Below are 24,074 nucleotides of genomic sequence, written 5' to 3'. Positions count from 1 at the left end.
AAGGGAATTTGAGACTTGAGCAGAATGTCTCAACGATAGAAGCAGAGGAAGTACATTCATCCAACGGATGCCTGTGTGTTTTGTTACCTAAATCTCATGGCCAGACCAGTCCTTTCCAACACCTGGTTCTTCACATTGTTTTGCTTCCGTGAGCTAATCTATATTTCCTCAATGTAGTCTTGCTTGTTTTGTTTAGGCTTGACATACGAGAGTGGATTTCGGTGGTTTCGGAAACCTTGATGTGTATGCTCTCCTACCTCAGGTCAAGGTTAGAGGGGGAAGAGTCTGAGTTAGGGTCTTCTTCCCTTTAGCTGGGAGTCTGCTTTCTCCACAGCATCTCCCATTTCCAGATTCAATGTGACTAAGGACCAAACTGACCCTACCAAGCATTTGCAGCCTCCTCTGCCCTGTCCTCACATCTAGGCCAGGGGTCCCACTCTTCATTCAGAAGGCAATGACATTAATTGGTCTAAGAGCTTTTTGTGCTTCTAGCTCTGGGACTGTGGACAATGAGTCTCCCTTGATAATTATGTCCTAGAACCTCAAAGATCAGAGGCAGCAGGACCCTCAGAGAGTGTGGGGACCAGTCACCTCCATGGATGGAGGAGACACAGTGCAGAAGAAATGCTCACCCAGGTTGTACATCTCACTGGGGGCACCTGTGGACCTGGGACTCCAGTTCTAGATTTCTGTTGAGTGTTCATTCATTCGTTCAGTAAACATTCCTGAATGGCCAGGTATCACAGCATGCAGGCAGGGCCACTCAACAAGTGAACGTCTAAAATACAACCCCGATAACTGCTGTGCAGAGACAAGGAGGCCACAGGGAAAGTGTCCCAGTGCAGAGGGATATAGGTCAGGAGACCATTCCTTGACCAAGACCAGGTAAGAATAGAAACAGGGCAAAGTGTATGGTAGGCAATGGGAATGGCATGAGAAAGACCTTGGAGCTGGAAAGAGCTGCCAAGATTCTGGGAACAGTTGGAAACCAGCCTGGCTGGAAAAGTGCACAGCACAGAGTCAGACAGGATGAGGCCGAATGCAGATGGGATCCAAGACACACAGGGCTCAGGCCATTGCAGACCACGTTGACCAGAGAGACAGGTTTTATTCTGAATATTCTTGGGAATAACTAGGTGTCCCTCAAAAGTTTTACATGCTCATGTTGTGTTGGTGGTGGTGGTTGGGGAAAGAGGTGTGACTTATTACAGAAACCACCATTCCTTAGATGGCCTTGGAGGTTGTAGCATTTAGGTCCTTAAATGTTGTAGCAGAAGCTGACATAGAACTACCCCAGGCCTTCCCCAAGAAGGGCTTTCTCTGTGATACATCGCGCACCAGGGGTAACTGCCAAATTAACCCCATTACCCTTAAGCCTGGAATAGCCTGCAGCCAAAGCTTGGTGGGAGTGGGTGGCATCAGCTGGCTGGTGGCAGGACTGGCTGACTCTGGGGGCAGTTCTGCAGGGAAGGGAGCCCCAGATGCCCACTAATACACCCCATCTTTTCCCTTTCTTGTCTCACTTTCCCACTCCCTACAGGTGCTTTCGGATGACCTCCACGTTAGCCACCTGCACTCAAATCCTTGTCTCAGGCTGGGGAACCCTAATGAAGGTGGAGCTCTTCCAAGACCCTCATGCTTCCCCACTCCCACGCCCCAGCCATAAAAGGCTGGGATCCTATCCTTCTCACTTAACTCACTGTTGATCCTCCAGCCCAGGCAGAGCTCCTGCGTGGAAGGTACCTGTGGATGTTGTTAGGGTCTGGCTCCTGCAGAGAAGGCCAGGGAGCCCAGGGGATGTCTCGGAGGCTAGGGAGAGGCTCAGCCAGGTCTCCTGAGCCCAGAACTCTCAGGCCTTTCACCAGGTAACCCGGCCAGAGGTGTGTACTGTGGGGCTGTACTGTAGAGCTAAGGGCAGTCCATGGCAATCCTGCCAAACCAGCTTGGGGAACCTGTCTGGCTAGCTGCAAGGCCTCTAGGACCCTATCCACCCACTCAGGAGCAGGTGGTGGCAAAACGCCATGGCAGCATTCTCACTCCCAGGCCCTCCCTGGACAGGGCCCACTCCAAGTCCGCCCTGGTGCCACACCCCAAAACAGTCCTCAGCTTTACTAAAAACCCAGGGTGGACTACAAAATTCATTTGTCATCACTTAACACTTCCAGTGTGTTCTATGCTGGTCTAGGGTCAAGGAAACAGAAGAGGGCAGTGGAGATCTCCCACCTGACTTGGTAGAACTTCTAGCCCAGTAGCGGAGCCAGGCCTGGAGCAAGTGTTTGAGTCCCCAAAGTCTTGAGTGGGGACCAAAGACAGAGGCACCTGTTTAGAGGGCATGTAGGGAAGATAGCTCAGAGAGGGTAGCCTGCAAAGATTCTTCTGGGCAGTGGGACAGCAGGAGGGAGAGTTGAGGCAGGAAAGAGCAGGCATTTTGAGACCCCAAAAGGGAGATCGGCAGAGGAGGGATGAGGCAGAAGAGGGAAGCAGCGTCAGGCCAAGGAACCAGGAAGCTTTGGGGGCCAACCAAGTGTAGCTCTGAGTATGCTGAGAAGCCATTGGCAGGAGGTTGAGCAGAAAAGTAAACAGAACCGAACCTGTGTTTTTAATAGAGTCCTGTGCAGTCGAGACTTGGGGGCTGAACCAGAGGAAGGTAAACTGTTAGCTGGGCTGTGACCATTCTTACCACACAGGACATTCAGAGGGGCATGGGTGTAAATTGAGCCCTCACGCAGCTTTCCACTGGTGACCTTGTTCACTGCCCACTGCTGCCCTCTATCAACTTTGCATCTGAGGAAACTAAGGCTCAGAGAGGGGAAGGAATTGCCCAGGTTCCTCCAACAGTACCTGGATGAGTACAGCTGATGCCATGATTGCTCTCTTCCCACCACCCCACATACCTCGGGGCAACTGCTGGGGCACCTTTCATTTCAGTGAGAGCATTTAAGTCTGATGGGAAGAAATACTGAGAGAAAAGAGAGAGGGGAAGATGGGAGAGGAAGGGGATTTGCCCATGCCTGCCTAGTGGTTGTGTGTTTCTGTCACACATGCGGACGCAACACGTGCACCAGGCTAGCGGCCCTGCCTTGTCTGTGCTCTCACAGCTTGGGTTTATCTGGCATTCAACTTTCTGGCCAGGAAGCAAGAACATGCAAGGACAGCAAATCAACGACCGGGCTGACATAGAATTAACAGGCAAATGGAGAAACGAAGTCCACCGTGCCCTCCTCTGCCTATCATCTCTTCATGTCCCTGACTCCACCCACAAGGCCAGTGTGATCTGACCTCAAATCTGACACTACTGTGCTGACCTGACGTCTTCCTGCTTCTTGTCACATGTCTCATTCCATGGCTGCCAGGACAGCCTGTTTAACCCCCTCTGGCCTCCAGGCTCCTAAACTAGAACAAGATGATCCTTAGAGATCCTTCCCGCAAGTCTGGGCGAGCAGGGGCTAAAGCCTGGCCTGCTGGCTGCTTGCCCAGCACTCTGCCAATTCCATTTGGTGCCTCAACTGAAACCCTATCACCACCAGCCTCTGCTGTGGTAACTAGTCTTCTAAGGGGCTGGCCCCAAGTGGTCTTTTCTAAGGAGAGGTTGAGAGCAAGGGTCCCTTGCACTAATAAAACTGTCATGCCCTCGGGCAAGTCCCTGTTTCCTCTGGGCCAGTTTCCCCTTAAGCGAGGAGGTAGAAAAAGGTTCCTTCCAGCTCTGAGAGCCAGCAATATGTGTGTGGGGTGGGGTGGGGGAGGGCGAGGAGGTGGGTTGGCAAAGACTCATTCCCAGAATCTCTAGGAGTCCTAAAATTGCCCACACCCTTTATCCAGCAATCCTGAGAAAGGCTGAGCTGATAAGGCTGTGGGTGGCCAGATGACAACATTCCTAGTACTCAAATTAAGTGGGAGGGGCCCACTTGCTCAGTGGCACGTGTTGTAGGGCAATGAGGGCTGAGACCATTTGGGCCACGGGCAGCCAAGTGCCTGGCCTTCCCAGCATTTCAGCAATGCCATGGAACGCCAGACCATAGGAGGCCACACAGTTTTGTTTTGCAAGGTTGAGGAAAGAGTTTTTTTTTGCCAGTCTTGTAGGAGGCAGACTAGGTCTGCTCTTTCTTCCATCCCCGTCTTGGCTCCCTCTGAAGCTCATTCCATAAAAACACTATTTCACCTTCTCCCTGAAGGATGGGACCACTGACATCCTTTCTGGGCTTAGCCAGTCTTGGGGTGTGGTGGGGCGTGGCATTTCCTTAGAGCAGGGTGAGCACAACCACCCCGCCCTCCACCTCCAATCCACAGGAGGGTCTGAGCTCCTCTCCGATAGGCCTAGGGCTGTATTTCAGCCACTACGACAAAAATTCCACCATCAAGGCACAATTCTTGAAAGTTAAGTTATCACCTTGGGTGAAAAATGTAGATTTCCCTGCTGTGAAATACAAGCAGGATGAAATTCAAACAGGCTCAGGGAAACATAGACAGCTTTGTTTCAATGCCTGGCCACAAATGCCAAGAAAAAGTATCTGTGAAGCAGCAGGGCCTGGGAGACTCAGGTGGCACAGACCTGGGAGGCCCAGAGCTGCATTGCCCAAGATGTACCCTGAAGGCTGCGCCCATGAATTAGAGGAGCTAGGACTCCATGATCAGCTAAGTTGGGGAGTTCCAGGAACTTTGATCTGCTGCTGGTGAGTTAACAAGGAGGGTGTGGGTGTAGAATAAACTTGAGTCCTGACTGTGTCCCTCCCCAGCCATGGGACCTCTGGCCAGTGTTTTGCCCACCTCAGCCTCATCTTTCAAATAAGAGTAATTACGGTCCTCCTCTCAGGGCTGCCAGGAGGATAAAATGCAACATAAAGCCCAGAGCTGATGCCTGGCACACATTCAGTGTTCAATGAATGGCAGCAATACGTTAGTTAGTTCATGCCATTGCCTCCAAACATGTTTGACTTCTGAGCCCTTCTATGTTGGGCCATGCCACTGGACCACTTCTCCAATGGGAGGAGATCCTGGGGCACCCATCCCTGGTGGTTGGCAGAGAGACAACCACCTCATAGGAGAGGGAGCTCCCCAGCAGTGCATGAGACAGGTCACCAAAGTCTGGCTAGAACAAGCCTTCAGATAGGAAGAGGAGAAATCTTTAGTAGCTGGGGACCTTGGCCCAGGCAAGGCCAAGAGAGCCTGGCTGGCCCCTTCCCACAGTGGCCAGGCCCACCACTCTCAGGAAATAGTCCACGTTTTCTCTGAGCACTGACCCTGGGCTGGGCCTCATTAGGAAGGCAGCTGAGAACTCAACAGATGTGGTTCCTGTCCTTGCAACACTTATATCCAAGGCTGTTAAGTAGCATCCCTGTCCCTGAGACATTAGGGTCACAGGGAAATAGGAAATTGAGAAAGAAGGTTCTGGAATCCCTTTTCTTTTTCATTAGTATTAGTCCTATCTTTTCCTTTATCATGTCAGCAACTATAATCTTCCTTCAACAGCTGGAGACTCATTCTGCAATATGTATTTTAAAAATATATTTATTAGCATTATATATTAGCATGATGAAATCGGGGTTGGCTCCATAGTGTAGTGGTTAGCATGTCTGCTTTGCACACAGAAGGTCCTGGGTTCGTGCTCCAAGTGGAGCCACAGACCATACCCCGGGTGCACGAGGACCCCTGAGTGCGCCGGGAGTGCTTGGCCCCAGGTGCACCCCATGAGCATGTGGGAGGGGATACCCCGCCTTCGGAGATCCAGTTCTTAAGGGGAAATGGCAACATCCATGGGTCAGGGTTGAAAGGGGGGGAGGTGGAATTAAAGAGGGGAAAAAAAATGATGAAAACTTTCAAACATCCAAAAATATAAAGAAACATAACAAATAGCTATCTTTCTCACCTCTGATTTAATAAATGTGAACATTTTGCCATACTTTAGATCCTCTTTCTAAAACAAAATTAAATTACACATCAACAAATAAATGGATAAATAAAATATGGTATATCTATGCAATGGATTATTATTCAGCCTTAAAAAGGAATGAAGTACCATAACATGTTTCAACATGGATGAATTTTGAACACCTTATACTCAATAAAATAGGCCAGTCACAAAAAGACCGCATTGTATGAAATGAAATGTATATATATGAAATGTTCAGAATAGGCAAAGCAGTAGAGACAGAAAGTAGATTGAGTGGTTGTCACAGGCTGGGGTTGGAGAGGGTAAGGTTTCACTGTTTAATGGGTACAGGGTTTCCTTTTGGAGCAAAGAAAATGCTCTAAATTTAGATCATGGTGTGCGTTGCACAACTCCGTCAACAGAATAAAAAGCACTGAATTGTATGCTTTAAATGAGTGAATTTTGTGATACATGAGTTACAGTTGATCCTTGAACAACACAGGGTATAAGGGCCCTTACATGCAACCCCTATATAGTCGAAAATCCAGTATAACTTTTGACTCCCCCAAAACTTACTTACTAATAGCCTACTGTTGACTGGAAGGCTTACCAATAACATAAACAGTCGATTAACATGTATTTTATATGTTATATGCATTAGATACTGTAGCCTTACAATAAAGTAAGTTAGAGAAAGAAAATGTTATTGAGAAAATCATAAGGAAGAGAAAATAAGTTTACAGTACTGTACGTATTTATAGATACCATAAGTTCACATCATCTGTTAACAAAATGAATTGTATCTGTCAGTACTTACATCACCATTGTTTTATATGATACAAAACACTGTAATGTTATACATATTACTGACACTAGACATCAAAAATGAAAAGATAATATGAAAAAGAAATTCATATTTATTTATAGGCATTAACGATTCATACTTTGATAACAAAGAAGCAGCAAATATGATTGCTTTATAGTAGCCTAATGTAATTGATACAATTGCTTCACAATAGCCTAGCCTACACACTAATGAATAAATTCATATGAAATTTTATGGCATACAGTATTAGTCATAGTCATAATACAATATTGAAAACATTGCTACATTTAAAAAAAAACCAGTTACCTGTGATGATAGGCTGTTATACAGTTTCTACAATTACTAGAGAGAAAGGCATACTATACTTTGAAAGCAAAGTTATAAAACAGTAAGAAAATTAACACATTATTATTTCTATATTAACTATCACTTACCCTATGCCTATGTAAGAATAGGCTATCCACTTCATGCAAGTCTTTTACACATAATGAATCCTTAGGCGATTATGATGGTGTTGACGCAAAAATGTCTCATATAGTTCTTGCCATACAGTTATTAGATTTTCACACATACACATACATGCACAACACACAAGTTTACTAATTGTATGGCATGATGATTATTTACTATTCATTAAGTGAAAATGGATGATCATAAAGGTCTTCATCTTTGTCATCTTCACGTGTAGTAGGCTTTCATGGCTGCTGGTATAGCTGCTGCCACAGCTTCATGAATTTCCTTTTCTTTTTTTATAATGGTCCTTACACCAAACTCATTTATCTTGAAATGGTGGGGAACCACAGCTGCAGACCTCAATCTATGATACATATCAAGCAATACAACTTTTTCTTTTACTGTCATGATTTTTCTCTGCTTCTTGGGAGAATTTCCAGCATAACTTGGGAACACTCCCATCATTTCGAATGGGTCCCCTGATGTTAGTCAAGGTTTACCGTATTGCACCAAACATGATGAAAAATACACAAGAACCATGAGAGATCACTTTGTACTGTGATATGCAGTTTACTGGAGATTAGGGTCATTTGGCATTTTAAGCGGATACTCTTAATACAAACCCACTGCAATAGCAACAGGAGGTGGCTACAAAATTATTACGGTAGTACAGTGTGTACTATAGTTACTTTGATACAGTTATGATTTAATACAGCACTTTTATGTTTGTTTACATTTATCTTGATTGTAAATGGTTCCATGTATGGTCTGTGTTTTTGTGTGTAAGTTTTGAGAAATTTTAACTTTTTATAACAGATTTGTGTGTATTTTATGGTAGCAAATGATAAAATAGTATCTACATATATTTTATGCATTGATGACATACTTAACTTTTTCTTAATTTTTTTTGAAATTTTTTCAGTTCATCTGTGAGTTTTTTCAAATTGCCACAAATCTCCAAAAACTTTTCCAATATATAGATACCATAAATCTGTGTATAAGTAGACCTGTGCAATTCAAACCCATGTTGCTCGACAGTCAACTGTATATCTCAGTAAAGATGTGTATTAGTTTGCTAGGACTGCTGTAACAAGGCACCATAGAATGGGGAGCTTAAAAGACGCATACCTACCGTCTCACACATTTCTGGAGACTAGAAGTCCAAGAACAAGGTGTCTGTCAGCAAGGCTGGTTACTTCTGAGGGCCCTGAGGGAAGTATTTGTTCCAGGCTTCTCTCCTTTACTGGCCATCTTCTCCCTGTATCTCTTCGAATAATCTTCTCTCTTTGCATGTCTGTCTGTCTGTCTCCAAATTTCCCCTTCTTATAAGGGATACCAGTTATGCCAAATTAAGCCCACCCTAAGGACCTCATTATGACTTGATCACTTCTGTAAAGACTCCCCCTAAATAAGGAGACATTATCTTGCCTGTTGCTGTGGTTATTGAAGTAGAGTCTAGGAGGATTCACAACAAGAAGGATGGACTTGAAACATTCATGGTCATTGGAATCCAATTCTACAGCATCTCTTGACATTGTGATGGGGCTCTGCCACCTGTACCCCAGATATCTGCTCTGACACTGCCCTGGGCCCTGTGGCCCAAGCACCAAACTCCAGAGCAGCCTAACCAGCCTTGAAAAGGTCACAAAGCCTCAGAGTACAGGCACGCAGTGTGGGGGAAGAGGAAGAAAATAAAAGCCCAGCCTCAGAGACCTTCAGGGAAGGCCATCAGCCTCAGGACTTGTTGGCTGGCCAGGAGCAGGGTCCAGAGCCCTGTGTGTCCAGACCTGGGTGTTTGAGGTGCCCAGGGCAAAGAGGGGCAGCAGGGGCACACAAGGGGTGCTCTGGACGAGCCCTGCCCTGGGGGTTACCTGACTCCATCCCCCAATTGTGTAGCTCCCCTCTCCTTGGGGCCAGGACCAATATTCAGTCCTACTGAAATCTAGACCTCCTTCTCCAGGTGACTGTGGCCACCTGAGGGACTCAGGACTGGGAGGGCAGCCAGATCATGGCTGTAGCCACAGCAAGGCTCCCTGCTCTCTGCAGAAGCTTTCTGAATGGAAGTAGGCTTCATGGCTGGCTGGGCCTATACCCCTAGCCAGGGGCCATCTTCACTCCCTCTGGCTCCCCATCATGTGGCCAATGGCCAGCTCGCTCAGGTGGGTTTTCTTAAAAGCAGACTCTGAGACAGGATTTGGAGACAAGTCATTTTGTGGGGAGATGGTCCCAAGAAGCACCAGTAGGAGAGTGAAGAAGTAGATCGGAGAGGGAGGGAGACCAATGTGAGCATAGTGAGTAGGCTGGGAAACAGGGGGTGGCCCGCTCCGCCTGGGGTCCCTAAAGAGATAGCAGACATACCTCAGTTCTACCACTGTGAGGCAAGGAAGCTTAGGATTCACTCACTAAGTCACATTCCTTTTGTAACTAACTCCCAGCACTTCCCTCTGCCCCTCTCGTGGCATTGCGCAGGGACCTCTGGAACAGCCAGAAGAGCCACTGTGGGTCCCAGCCAAAGCATTTATCAGCTGTACAACCTGGGGCAAGTCACAATGCATGAGTGTTGAATGAGCAAAGGAACCAGAATGTCAACTCATGGAGAGAAAGGGCTAGGTCTACTCTCCACAGAGCCCAGCCCAGCCCAGTGTCTGGCACATGGAGAGCTTAGTAAATATTTGTGGAATAAATGTCTCATGGCTTATGGTATAAATCTTTTATTATTAATAATAGCTATCAACTGTTGAATACTTCCTCTGGGCCAGGCACTGTGCTAAGTATCCCATTTCACTGTGCTCATATCCCATTTCATCTCTGGAGAGTCCCTTTCTTACTGCAGTGGCATTATCCCCTTGCTGAGAGATGATGGCCCTGAAAGGCAGGGAAGGTGCCTAACCAAAGTTGCCCAGCATGGAAGTAGCAGCAAGATCTAAGTCAGGCTCTTGCATTTCTTTTTTCAGACATAGTCATTAAAAAACAGAAACAAACAAAACCCCCCACCAACTATGTATAACTTCCATACCACAGAATGTACAAATCTGAAGGATTCAGCTTGATGGACACATGCACACATGTGTGTGACCATTGCCCAGATCAAGACCCAGAGCATGTTCGGCAGCTCAGCAGGCTGCCTTGTGCCCCTTCCCATGCAACATCTTCCTCCACCAGCAGCAGCTATTAGTCTGACTTTTAGCACCACATATTCATTTGTCTCTTCTTGAATTCTTGTTATGGAATTCAGATAGCATGTTCTCTGTTGTGTTCGGGTTTTTGAACTCAACATTATGTCTCTGAGCTTCACCCATGTGACTGCATTTATCATCAGTTTATTTTCCAATGTTGAGTGTTAATGTGTGTAAATATACTATGGTGTGAATATACAACATTCCCCTGTTTCTAGTTCTTGGCTATTGCAAATAAAGCCACTATGAACATTTTGGTATGTCTCTCTTGGTGGATGGACATAAGCACCCATATCTATTGGGCTGATGCCCAGGAATGGAATGACTGGGTTGGGTGCACATCTGTTTAGTGTTAGTGGGTTCTACCAAATGGTTTTCCAAAGTGCTTGCACCAGTCAGAGCCTGCACTTTTAGCCATTATGGCACATTGTATCACGTGATTGATAAAGATTTTTTTTTTTGAGCAAATTCTGGACCAGGCCCTGTAGAACGATAGATGACTTTGATGTGATCTCTTATGTGCAAGGAACATAGTCAAGGAGGAAAGATGAGGATCATACACTAATGAACACCATGCAAATTAGACTCTAAGTGTCAAAGGTGCTCTTCACATGTACACAATACCTTGCAGTTTGCATTCAGGACTTCATTTCACTCTCACAACAAATAGCCCATGGGGATACTGTTCGGGGTGGTATCACACCCCCTCCCTTTACAGATTAGGAAACTGAGACCTAGTAAGGAGAGGTGATTTACCCAAGGTCATGAGCAAGAATGGAACAGAGCTAGGATTCAGCCTTCAAATGCCATATTCTCTGGGCCCTACCATGTGGTTCCAGAGTGCTGTCTAGTGTTCACCATGGCTTTAATTGCTGTTCGATGTACTGTTTAAAAGCAACGAGGATCTGGGGCAATGCTGGGTGTGAGTCCTGCCTCCCCTGCTCACTATCTCTGTGAACTTGGGCAAGTCACCCAGGCTTCAGACTTCCCATTTGCAAAATAGAGGTCATGATCACACTCCCTCTTCGGAGAGTTGTGAAGATTAAATGAGCTAGTGTCTAGAATTGTCCTGGCATTGGGTAAGTGCTATAGAAGGTATTTTTATAACATGTATTATTCTTTCACTTTTTCACTTTAAAAGTCATATGTGTATGTGCTTGCAAGGTTATAGTAATGGGGACTCTGGTCTTTATTCCTGAAGCTGCTCAGCCCATCTCAGGGAGGAGGGGACAACTTTCCTCTAACACCTCCCCAGCCACCCTCTCAACCTGGATAGACACACCTCCAGGTGGGGTTGTTCTGGAAGTAATCCTGGCTAATTGCTAACAATAAGCCACATTCTTCAAAGAGGCTGCCCAGGTCCGCCCAACGGATGTAAACCCAGGGCGTGACCAAGTGCACCCAGGAGGGCAGGTCTGCCTGCCCCGTGACCAGTGGAGTCACCAAGTACCCAAGGCTTAGTCTATTAGCAGAGCCAGGCTGAGTCCACGATGAGCATGACTTTCAGCTGTGACTCTTTCATTTGCTGTGTAAACTCTGGGCTGCAGGGCCCACCAATGTGCACTCCAGGCAAGTGTCCTTAAGCAGCAATCATACTTAAGGATGCTTGGTGTGTGAGAGTGTTCATGTGGAGCTTGGTAGGAAGTAGAGAGCTGTCATAGAAAAGCAGTGTGCTGGCAGCCTCGCCCAACCTCTGTCCCTCTCGCATCCTCACCAGGCCTTCGAGGCCAGGCCCACCACTTACTGCCCACGCAACCTTAGATGAATTACTTCACTTCTCTCAGCCTCGGTTTCAGGATCCAACCAACAGGAATGTGGGCCCCTTCCTCAGGAGCATGCAATAAGATGTGTGGCCCCCAACAAACTCACCTGGAACAGACATTCATTCCAGAAAACTCATGGAGCCTTCCCCACATGTCAAAGCACAGTTTTAGGCATAGGGGTGCAGAAGGAAACAAGATAAACAGCTCTGTCCTCAGGGAGCTGACATTCTTGTATGGGAGACAAACAGATAAGACTCAGAGTAAGAAGTGCCAGTTGGAATGGAGAAGGAGCAATCCTCAGGGTCCTGGGAGAAGAACATTCCAGGCAGAAAGAAGGACAAGTGCAAAGGTCCTGAGGAGGAATGAGCTTTGAGCATTTGAGGAACAAACAGCAGGTCTCTGCAGCCCCACTCCAGGGATCAGGTTACTTGTCCCATTCTTAAGGCTTTTGAGGGTTCCCTCCACTGGCAATGCATGGCTATGCCATCAGCTTTTTTTAGAGAGGAAGTTCCTCCCAAGATCAAGCCAAAGTCTCTGTGGTTGTTGCAACTGAAGCCTGAGCCTTCTCTTCTAGTGCCCCCTGGATCCGGTTTAAACTGGTTCCTCCTCCCTCCTCATCATTAGCTCTGAGATAATTATTGTGGTGGGGAGAGTTAATGAAACACCAAATGACTTAAAGCACCTTCCCACAAACCCAAGGCAACCAGATGGGCCTATCTTAGCAGTCTGGGGTTGTGGTGAGACAGGCAAAGCCCTGGAAAAGAAATTGGACCTGGGACACTTAGAGAAGCCTGGGGAACCGGTCTGAGTGCTCCTTACAGGGACTGGAGGATTTTCAGACAGCCTGTGGGGGAAAGAGAAAACAGATGGGTGGTACTAATGAGGGAGTAACCAAGAGGAGGGAAGGAGGCAGCTTGGGGATCAAGTGAAACTTAGCTTCAGGTCCTTGATCCAAGATCCTGAGATTTGGGATACACTGGTGGCTCTTCCTCATCCCCATCCCTCACCTGAATCACAGTCACCTTCTTCTCTGTGACATAATGGCATTCTCACTAGGTCTCCCTACTTCCACTCTTATCCCCCATGAATCCATTGTCCATATATTTTAAAAACTTTGTCACTCTCCTTGCTTAAACCCCCCACATTTGCTGATGGCCTTAAAATAAAGCAGAAACTCCTTATCAAGGCCCCAGAGGCCACTGTTGACCTCCCCAAAACCATCTCACTCTCCTCTCCTCTCCTCTCATTCTGTCCCTTCTGTGCCTTGAACACAGCATGTTCATTCCCACTCACAGACTTTGCACCTGCTGTTCCTTCCTGATACACCATTGTGTGACTAGCTCCCTTTCATCAGTACAGCTCAGATATCATCAGCGTTGGCCATCTAACACCCCAGGCTCTCTATTCACTCTCCAAACCAGCGGTATCCAGTAGGGCTTTCTGTGATAATGGAAATATTGTCTCTCTGTGCTGCCCAGCACAGTACCCACCAGCCCCATGTGCACCTAATGATCACCTGAAATTTGGCTACTGAGAATACAAAAATTTTCATTTCGCTTCATTGAAATTTAAATGTGACTAGGACTACTGTATTGGACAGAACAACTCTAATCGATCACAGGGTGTACTTTTATTTTCAAACCCTTAGCACAACTCGACATTATCTTATTTCTTTGTTTATTGTCTATCTCTCTGAATAGAGTATAAGCTCCATGAGGATAAGGACTGTGTCTGTCTTGTCCATTGCTGTATCCTCGGGGTTTAGAACTGGGCCTGGCATGCAGTAGATACTCAATAACTATTTGCTGAATGAATGAAGGAATGAATAACTCCTATAGACCATGAACTCTGGAGCTACCCAACTCTCTGAAGGGAATGCTTGTTTTCCAGGGACTCACCATGTGACCAGGTCAGGATCTTGCCCTCTCTGGGATCAATGTCTTCATCTTAAAACAAGGGACTGGACCAGAGGTTGTCCAAGGTCCCTTGTAGCCTGAATCTGAGGCTTCCTGATTCTCTTACTCTGCCCAAGATGCCCTCATTTCTTTGATTCCCTGCACATCCCGCCAGCCTTCTCAGCTACATTGTAGAAATGTCATCAGACAGGCTTCCTATACCCAAAGCCTGTTTGGGGAGCGATCAGATCAGGCTGGGCTATGCTCACCTTCTATAAATAAATGCTTCATGCAGTATTGTGGGAGATGATGAAGTGGCGGCATGCCCTGGAGGGTGTGTCCTGGATCAAAGACTTCCTGGCTAGCCAAGGGTAAGAGGCCCCCCAGGAGTCAGGCCAAGAAAGGCTGGCAGATGTAATGTGTGTGTGTACCAGGTGTGGATCCCATGCCCTCCAAGCCCAAACCCTGCAGCCAGCCCACCCTTGCCCTTCTCACTTTGTGGTTTGTTAGGGCTCAGAGGCTAGCAGGGGGAGCTTGGACCCTATGTGCTTCTTATGAGGACTTGCAGGAACCAGGCACAAGGAATCAAGAAGCTGGTACTAAGTGTGAGTGACTTGAACCCTGAACTCCTGACCCCTGGTATCCAGCATTCACACACACTCACAGATACATGCACACATACATACACTCAGCCAGACATGACACACAACTACAGACACTGATAGATAATCACAGAGAGGCATGGATGCAACTGAAATACCCATACATACAACAGGCATGCAAGCAAACACAATACAACAGATACACAGATGGATGTATATGTACAACTCACACAGTCACAGACCCATGGATAAACACTCCAATACACACGTAAGACTCATAACATGGTCATGCCTATATATACCCCTGAAGACAGCCAGACCCCATTTGGACATGCATGGATACAGATGCCCAAATAGATGCTATATCCATAACATACACACACACACCACACGCACAGTGACAGCTCCTGAAGTGATCTGGTGAACCAGAGGGTCAGAACCCTGGCATTAAGGCTCCAAGCAAACCCCGTCCCTCAGCCTGGTGGCATGCAGGGCTGCAGGGCTGCATGCCAGGAGAGCAGCAGCTTCAGCTGGCCCTGCGGCAGATGGTAAGGCCAAGGCGGGGGTGGTCTAGCTAGCTGGTAGCCTGTGTCGCCTACCTCCTGCAGTCCCAGCCCATTTCTCTTTGGCCATGTGACCCTGAAGGCCCTTCTCCCCCAGCTGCGTGGGCCTTGGAAATTTGTATAACAACATGGATTTTGGGCTGGTTCCAAGTCCTACAAGATAGCAACTGACTGGGGCCACAAAGCTGCTGCCCATTTTAGAAGGATCATAAACACTCCAGCTCACTAAAATCACTGAGGTCCTCACCTGCCTGGCCCCTTAACGTTTCTGAGTCTGCAGCCCCGGAAGTATAATGCTTCCAGACTTTTGTTTTCCTGCATGTGTATTCATATGTGCATGTATATCTATTCACATATGTATATAGAAATGTCACCAGACAGGTTTCCCGTACCCAAAGCCTGTGTTTGGGGAGTGATCAAATCAAGCTGGGCTATGTTCAACTCCTATAAATTGTTTGTAATGTTTTTACAAAGATGGGCTCGTTCAGCAAAAACCATATGAGACCATACGCAGATTTTCCCTTAATATATCATGAGTATATTTCTATACTAATAAATAGTATTTTTAAAATAATACTAAATTCTTAAATGATTTTAGATTTTTGACAGGAGCACAGTGTCCCCATTTACTCTTCATCCAGCTTCCGCTAATGTTAACATCTGACATAAACATGGTACTTTTGCCAAAACTAAAAAATTAACATTAGTAAAATACTATCATCTAAACTATGAACTGTATTAAGATTTTGCCAGTTCTTCCCCGAATGTTTTTTTCCTGTTCCAGGACTGCATCCAGGATCCTACGTGCATTCAGTCTAACTAGTTTCCTTTGACTCCTGTGGTCTGTGAAGTTTCTGAGTCTTTCCTTGTTTTTCATGACCTTGACAGTTGTGAAGAGCAGTGCTTGGGTATTTTGTAGAATGCCCCTCAATTTGAGTTTGTCTGATGTTTTTCTTATGATGAGACTAGGCTTATAGTTTAGAGAGAAGACCACAGTGGTGAGGTGCCCTTCTCACTGCATTATATCGGGGGGTACCTGATCTCTACGTGATTTATCACTGCTGATGTTAAGGTAAGGAAATGCCTGTTGGGTTTCACCAATGTAAAAGTACTATTCACCCCTTTTTGTTCTACATTCTTTGGACACCAATCATGAAGTCCATGCTATACTAAGACTAAGCTCCATCTCTTGGAAGGGGAGTATCCACATGTGTTATTGCAACCTGATTTTAAATGACAGAACAACATTCTATTTTATGGATCTGCTCTCATTTATTTAGCCGATACTCTAATGTCATACAGTTATGTTGCTTTAGTTCTTTTACAAAGCTGCAAAGAATCTCAACTTCAGATTCAACAAATATTTTTCAAGCAACTTCTCTGGAACAGGCACTGAACACTGGTGAACAGTTTCTGTGTACCTCTTTCATTTTGTTTTCTTAGAATAAATTCATGGTTTGGAATTGCTGGGTCAAAAGATAAGCACATTTTTAAGGCTTTCGATAAGCATAACTAAACAAACCTCCAGGAAAGTTGTACCAACCTACCCTATGGATTGACATTTTTTCTTTTTCAACTTTTTTTTCTTATTACAAAAATAATTCCTGCATTTATGAGATAACTGGAAATTAACAGACATTTGATAATACTAAAGAATTATTGTTGCTTTTTAAGGTGTGATAATTGTACTGTGGCTACTTTTTAAAAATAGTCCTTATCTTTTAGAGACACACACTGAAATATTTACAGAAGAAATGATATGAGTTGGAGATTTAATATAATATGGGAGGGGATAGGTGGTCAGGGGTGTGCCTGAAACAAGACTCGTCATAAGTTGATGACTATGGAAGCAGGGTAATGGGTACACCTTCATCATATGACTCTCTCTATATTAGTAAAAAAAACAAATGTCTGTTTAAAATTTTTAAACACAATATAAATCTATAGCTGAGGTGAGAGTCCCCATTCTTTTACCTCCCAGGGTTAATTACAACAGTTTCATGTATGTACCTCCAAACCTTTTCTATGCAAATGCTAATTGTGTATATTGCAGCCACATATATACTTACAACAGGAATGAACTACCACCATGTATACCATTTTCTCACTAGCTTTTAAACCTCACCATGTTTTGCAGACGGTTGGCCACTTCAACACTCTCTCCTCTTTAATAGCTTTTGTGGCACTCCCCTGTATCAAAGAACCATCATTTATTTATCTGCTCTTCTAATGGTAGACAGCTGGCATGTCTCCAATTTTCTGCTCTTAAGAACAATGATGCAGTGAACATCCTTGTACATAATATACTTTTGTGTACCTGTGTGAGCAATTTTACAACCTATTTTTCTAGAAAAAAAAAGTTGAAATCACTAGTTCAAAGGGTGCGCATATTTAAAATTTTAATAAAATGGCTAAATTGTCCTTTTGGTGGACTTTATATATCCAATGCATGGCATTTTCTTCAGGTATGAATCGGAGAACTATTTTCATTTGGTCCCTGCAGTAGAAAAACATCATGGAGTCAGAGCTGGGAGGGTCCTCTGAGATCTTCTGATGTTGCTTCCAGCTTCTAAGGCAGCCACCTGAGCCTCAGGGAAGGACAGGGCTCAGGTTTCCCATACTCCTGGCAGGACATGCAGCATCCTTGGCTGGAGGTTGTATAGAACAGTGGTTATAACATGCTGCCCACATCTGAATTCAGGCTTACCATTTACTGGTTGTATAACCTTGAATAAGGTACTTGACCTCTCTGTGCCTCAGTTTCCCCATCTGTACACTGAGAGTAATACTAATCCCAAGTGGAAATCAGGGAGGGCTTTTCTGGAAGCTGTATTTGTACCCTTTTAATTAAAATATGTTCATTTGGGGTGGCTTTTGGGAGACTGAAAGAACTTTGGAGTAGGACCACTATCGGGCACCACTTGGCACTGTCAGAGCTGACTTCAAATGGTGATAGTTGGGTTTAGTTGGATTATATAAGACCGATACCCAGCACCCAGTATGGAGCCTGGCACACTGTCAATGCTCCAGAGCTATGGAATTCCCTGAGAGCTAACACAATAGCTGGCAGAGGATAGATCATGACCAGGAAGACTGACTGGCCATGAGAGACTGGCCAGGACAGGAAGGCCCAAGCAACAAGGAAAGAGGGGACTCAAGAAAAATGGCCAAATCTGGCCCACTACTTATTGTTGTAAACAAAGTCTTATTAGAACATAGCCACATTTATTCATTTATGTATTGTCTATGAATGTTTCCATGTAACAGTGGAAGAGTTGAGTAGTTGCAACAGATACCATATGGCCTGCAAAGTCTAAAATATTTACTGCCTGGCTCTTTACAAAAAAAAAAATTGCCAACCCCAGCATAAGGATCATAGGCATAATAATAAATGGTTTTTGAGCATTGCTATGTTTAAGGTACCATTATAAAAATGTCAGATATATTAATTTAGTTAGTCCTCACAATAACTCTATGAAGTAGACATGATTTGTGGTAGGTAGCTAGTCTCAAAGACAGCCCCAATGAACAATGTCTCCTGGGATTCACATCCTGTGTAGTCTCCCCCTAAAGGCGCTGACAAATAGAATGCAGAAGTGATGCTGCACCAGTGCCAGATCTAGCCTCTAAGACAACAGGTAGGTACTGCTTCCCCGCTCTTGGAACACTTTGGGGACCCTAATGTGCCACTTAAGAGACTCAGGGAGAAGCCATGGGGAAAGAAGAGGTTCTGAGACTGTAAGGAGAAGGAAGCAGCCAGCCTGGTCACCATCTGATTATACTTGTATGAAAGAACCTCAAGCAAGACCAGAACTGCTCAGCTGAGCCCAGTCAATTCACAGAAACATGAGAGGCAATAAAACAATGGTTTTATTGGGCAAGGTTGGGGTGGTTTTATGTGCGAATAGCTACCTGAGACATGACCTCTACTGAGACTATCCCAGGTCTGTTTGACCTCAAAGCCTTTTCTTCTCCACTCTCCCTTAATTACTGGACATCAGAATCCTCCAAGGAGCTTTTCCAGATGCCAATTAAATCAGAATATCTTGGAATGGGGGCCAGGAGTAGGTATTTTTTAAATCCTCCAGGATTTGAGAATCTTGGCTCTACCCACTGTTTCTAGAACTTACCTAAAGATAAGAACTCCTGCCTGGCACATTTATTTAGAAAACAGATTTCTGAGCTCCAGCAGATATACTGATTCAGAATTTCCATGGGAGGGCCCTGGTAATCTGTAGAGTTTGCACGTTTCTCAGGTAAATTTTATTAATTATTAGAATAGAAACGGTGAGAGGAAAGCCAGTTCTCAGGTTGGGAGAACTGTTTGGCAGTTTCCAATTAAGTTAAACATATGCTTATGTTGACCCCAAGAATGAATATACCTGTTAAGAAGGGCTCCTGGTGGCTGGGCCCAAATTTAAAAACAGATCTTAGCGGTCATCACTAAACAGGAGCCTCTCACTTAAGCTGCATTTATGGAAGAAGCCTTTACTGAACTGCCTGCCTGCACTGTGTTCCTACTGTCTGAGCTAACCCTTATAAAGGAGTTCCTAGAATTATCTTTTAACCAATAGGATTGAGACTTTCCCTGTCCAACTGAACTGCACTGCTATATACTCATTAGCATCTTCACTGACTAATCAGAGCAACTCTATTCTGACCAATCAGGACAGTACTTTTTTTTATCTATCAAACGGTGATGATTTAGAGTCCTCATTTGCATGAGAACAGACCAATTAGAGACCAGGGATGGGGACTTCTCACTATATAAGTCAGCTACCCCTCTAACTCAGGGAACACAGTTTCAGTTCCTATTGTGGACTGCTTTTTCCCAGCGGAAGCTGCAACACCAGGGCCTCTTTGCCTTTGCCTACTATTGGGCTATATCACAGCCATGCTGTTCCACAACCAAGCTGCATCACAATTGAGCTGTCTGCACTAAATAAAGTCTCTCCCCACTTCGCTGCACCCCAAATTGGGACTCCTATTGGCATTGAATTGGTCACTGTGACCTTCTAGACACCAAACAACCCAGCAATCCTCCCTTGGGTTTTCCCAACAGAAATAGGTACTTATGTCCACCAAAAGACATGCACAAAGATGGATGTCCCTAAGATCTTTATTCATAATGGCCCAAACTGGAAACACCCTAAATGGCCATTCATAGGAGCATGGCTAGATAAACTGTAGAACAGTACATCCACACAATGACTACCAGACAGCAGTGAAAAAGCATGAAGTGCTGATACACAGAATACAGATGAATCTCACAGACCTACTGTTGAGTGAGAAAAGCCAGACATAGAGAATACACATTCTACTTACATAAAATTCAAGGACAGACCAATCTGTGGTGATAGAGTTCAAATAGTGGCTACCTCTGTAGGTGTGTGCATATTTGTGTGTGTGTCGGGGGGGGGTTCTATAGCTTGATGTGAGTGGATACTTGCGTGTGCATGTGCATGTGCATGTGCATGTGCATGTGCAGGTTTTGCTCCTTCACAGGATGCCAGAACAATTCCCAGGGCAGCTGTCAGGTGCACAGAGCAGAACTTACTTGCATTTTAGGCCCACTTGAGAGGACTTTGAATGCTTGCTTCTTTGTTTATTGTTTCTTTGAGGTGTATGTTATACATTGAGATATACAGAATAAAGTGAGCACACCTTGAGTGTACAGTCCAGTGAATGCTTACATGTTTACCCTTGTGCATAGTGCTATTTGCCCTTGTGCATAGTGTTGTCCTAGGCCACTGGAAATGGACCCCACGGCTATAAGACACAGACCCTGTTTGCATGGATTTTATAATCTGGAGTGGGAAATATAATCATAAAAGACAGACAGTAAGTTTTCATTCACTCAGTTATCATGTGCTCTTTGAACACTTACCCTGGGCCAAGCATTTGACTAGGCACTAGAACTGTAGCAGGGACCCAGATATAGCCTTGCCCTCACAGTGCTTATAGTTTTGGAGAGCAACACAATGAAAAGTTAAATATATTTATTCCACCTCCGATATTTTCCAAATTCATTCCCTTCTCCTCCCACTGACCCTGACCTTATTTTAGGTCCCCACCTTCTCTACTCTCTGGGCTGTTGTAGTAGTTTCCCAATCAATCATGGTTCCAGTCTTCTTCTTCTAATTTATTCTCTAGACCAACAGCCCTTATTTTTATCTAAAAAATTCAGTTAATGGTTCTCCATTGCCCAAGCAACTCTGGTGTCTCCCTGTGCAGGCTTGAATCCTCACTTAGAGGGTCTATTTTCTGACCACTGACAAGTTTTTTAAATGCCCTGAGCCTGATGTGTGTTTTCTGTAAAATGGAGATAAAATAATAATGATAATGATCACAAAATAAACAACAACACCTATATCCCTGAAGAGGCTGAGCTCTAATATGTCCTAATAGGTACTCATTCACATAGTATATGCTAACCCTCCACATACACCATCTATTTAATTCTCCTAATCACTCTCATTGCTTGTTACTCCCATCTCTCTGCACTACCTAGTAATATCAAGGTCCTTGTATTCATGGACACACCCTTTGCTTTCCAGGCCCTCAGCCTCTACCCTGAGCTCCTTCTGTCTGGAATGCCTTTCCTCTACCTTCCCCTGGCTGGTTCTTACTCAGCTCAGCACTCGGCCCGGGCACTGCCTCATCCAGGGAGCCGTCCATGAAGCTGTACATGCAGTTGGGTGCTCTTGTCTGGATCCCCACAATGCCCAGACTGAGTTTATCTCTCTGCTTCCTATTTGTCTCTACTTGCTTGAGTGTGAGCTTCCAGGCAGGCTTAGATCAAATACTTTTGTATACCTCCAGCTTTGGACCCCTCCTGTTCGGGGTAGGTGCTGAATGTGTCCACTGACTTGAGCAGGATATGCCAAGCAATTTCTTAAGAGAAGTAGCCATTGAGTTGGCCTTGAGTCATGGTTAGGACTTTAAAAAATTATTTTAAAACAAGTTATGCATGCACATAATGCCAAATCCAAAGCGAACAAAAGAGCTTACAGTGAAAATTAAAAGTAGGTCACCTCTCAACCACTCAGCTCTCCACCCCCAGAGGCCACCATTGGTATTAGTTTCTGGGTATTTTATGCAGGCAAAAATTGTCTTTCTTCTCTGCTACACACACATACTTTTATTTTGCAAAAATTTAAACCAACAGAAAAGTTGCAATAATAGTACAATAAACATCCTATGCCTAGATTCACAAATTAACATTTTGTCACATTATACTAAATATTTTACAAGCATTGTATCATGTAATGCTCGCAACAACCAAACAATCATGTCAATAATATAGATGAGGTACCCGAGACAGCAGACAGGTAAAGGGACTTACCCAAGGCCATAGAGCTAGTGAAGGGTAGAGCTGGGCATTCTCCCTCAGGCTGCCCAGGACTTTGATCCACCTTCCTTCAGCTCCCTTTGGAAGAAAGTATTTTCTTACACTAAGTTGAAATCTACCTCCCTGGGATATTCACCAGATGATCAGTGGAAAAGTACACAGCTCTGGAAGCATTTGCTATTTCTCCTAGAACCTTCTCATTCCCTAAGCAACAGCTGCTGTCCCTGCCTCTAACACATGCTTCAATGTCACCTTCTCTCTGTAGGCTGAGTTAGCTTAGCCCCTGTTTAAAGACTCCTGTGATCGACTTCTGACTGCCATCAGGATGATATTTGCATCCCTGAGCTTGGACTCCAAGGCCCTCGGTTATCTGGCCCTCATGAATCCTTTTAGCCTTATCTGTTCTGCTCCTTCCTCTACCTCCATCTCCAGCCGCACTCAATCTCTCACCAACTGCTCAAATTTCCCCATCTCCTTAAAGCCGACTATCTTTTCCCAAAGAGCACATTTCCCCCGTTCTGGGATCCTGAATATTCTGCCTGTGCCTCCTTTACATTTTTCTCTAGGTTGTCTTTTGTCCAGGAGACTGGACAGAGGAGGATTTGAGTGACAGCTCAGGTCCTCCTAGCCAAGCACCCTGCACACATTAATTCAAGTGTCTGAGCCTTAATTTCCACAAGCACATAATGGGAGAAAGAATGCCTAGCTCAGTGTCTGGAATAGAATCAGCCCTTACTAATTTCCCATAACAGAAATGACAGCTCTTAGAGCTATCTTCTCATAGTCGTCCCTTGAAACCCTACCTCTTATTTCTTAACTTCTCTGCACCTCAGTTTCCTCATATGTGAAATGGGGACTATAATGGCGCGGCTGCGAAACTTTAATGAGCTTATTCATATCAAGCACTTGGAACACCATATGGCCCTTAATAATGCTGATTTCTACGATGGCGGGGGACGGGGCTGGCACATAGTAGATGTTAAATTAATCCACTCCATGGTGTCCAGATGGGCGCGGGAATACGAGGTTGGAAGTGAGAGGTTTACAGACAGCCCGCCCGGAGGTCGGCTCCGCCCCTTCCTCCGCAGGCCTCCGCCCCAGCCCCAGCTCCTGCAGCTGTCAGGACCGGGCTGGCCTCTGCGCCAGTCCACCAAACCTGAATGTCCCATCCCCGAGCCCCCACCTTCATCGCCTAGACAAGTTACCTTACGCCCAGCTGCTCTTTGTCCCCGCCCCCGGTTTCCATTGGCCAAGTGGTTTCTTTGTTAGCTGGGGCGCGCCTCTACCATTGGTCGACAGAGCCGCCGATCGCGTCGTGGGCGCGGCCCCACCCCGCGCGCGGCCCCTCTCCCTCCCTCCTCCCGCGCCCCCGCTGGGGCACCGGCCCTCCCACCCCGCCCCGGGAGTGTATGAGGCGTTCTGCTACCATTTGCTGCGGCCGCGGGGCGCCGAGGGCACCGGCGGCAGGGACCAACCGCGGGGATCGGCAGTGACTCGGCGCCTAAGAGGCGGGCCCGAGCGCGGAGAGGCAGCGGGCCCGGGAGGCCGCGTCCATGGGCCCGCGGTGCCCGCCCGGCGG

Source organism: Pteropus alecto, unplaced genomic scaffold (assembly GCF_000325575.1).
Source record: "Pteropus alecto unplaced genomic scaffold, ASM32557v1 scaffold52, whole genome shotgun sequence".
NCBI classification, from domain to species: domain Eukaryota; kingdom Metazoa; phylum Chordata; class Mammalia; order Chiroptera; family Pteropodidae; genus Pteropus; species Pteropus alecto.
This window is presented reverse-complemented; position numbering follows the sequence as displayed.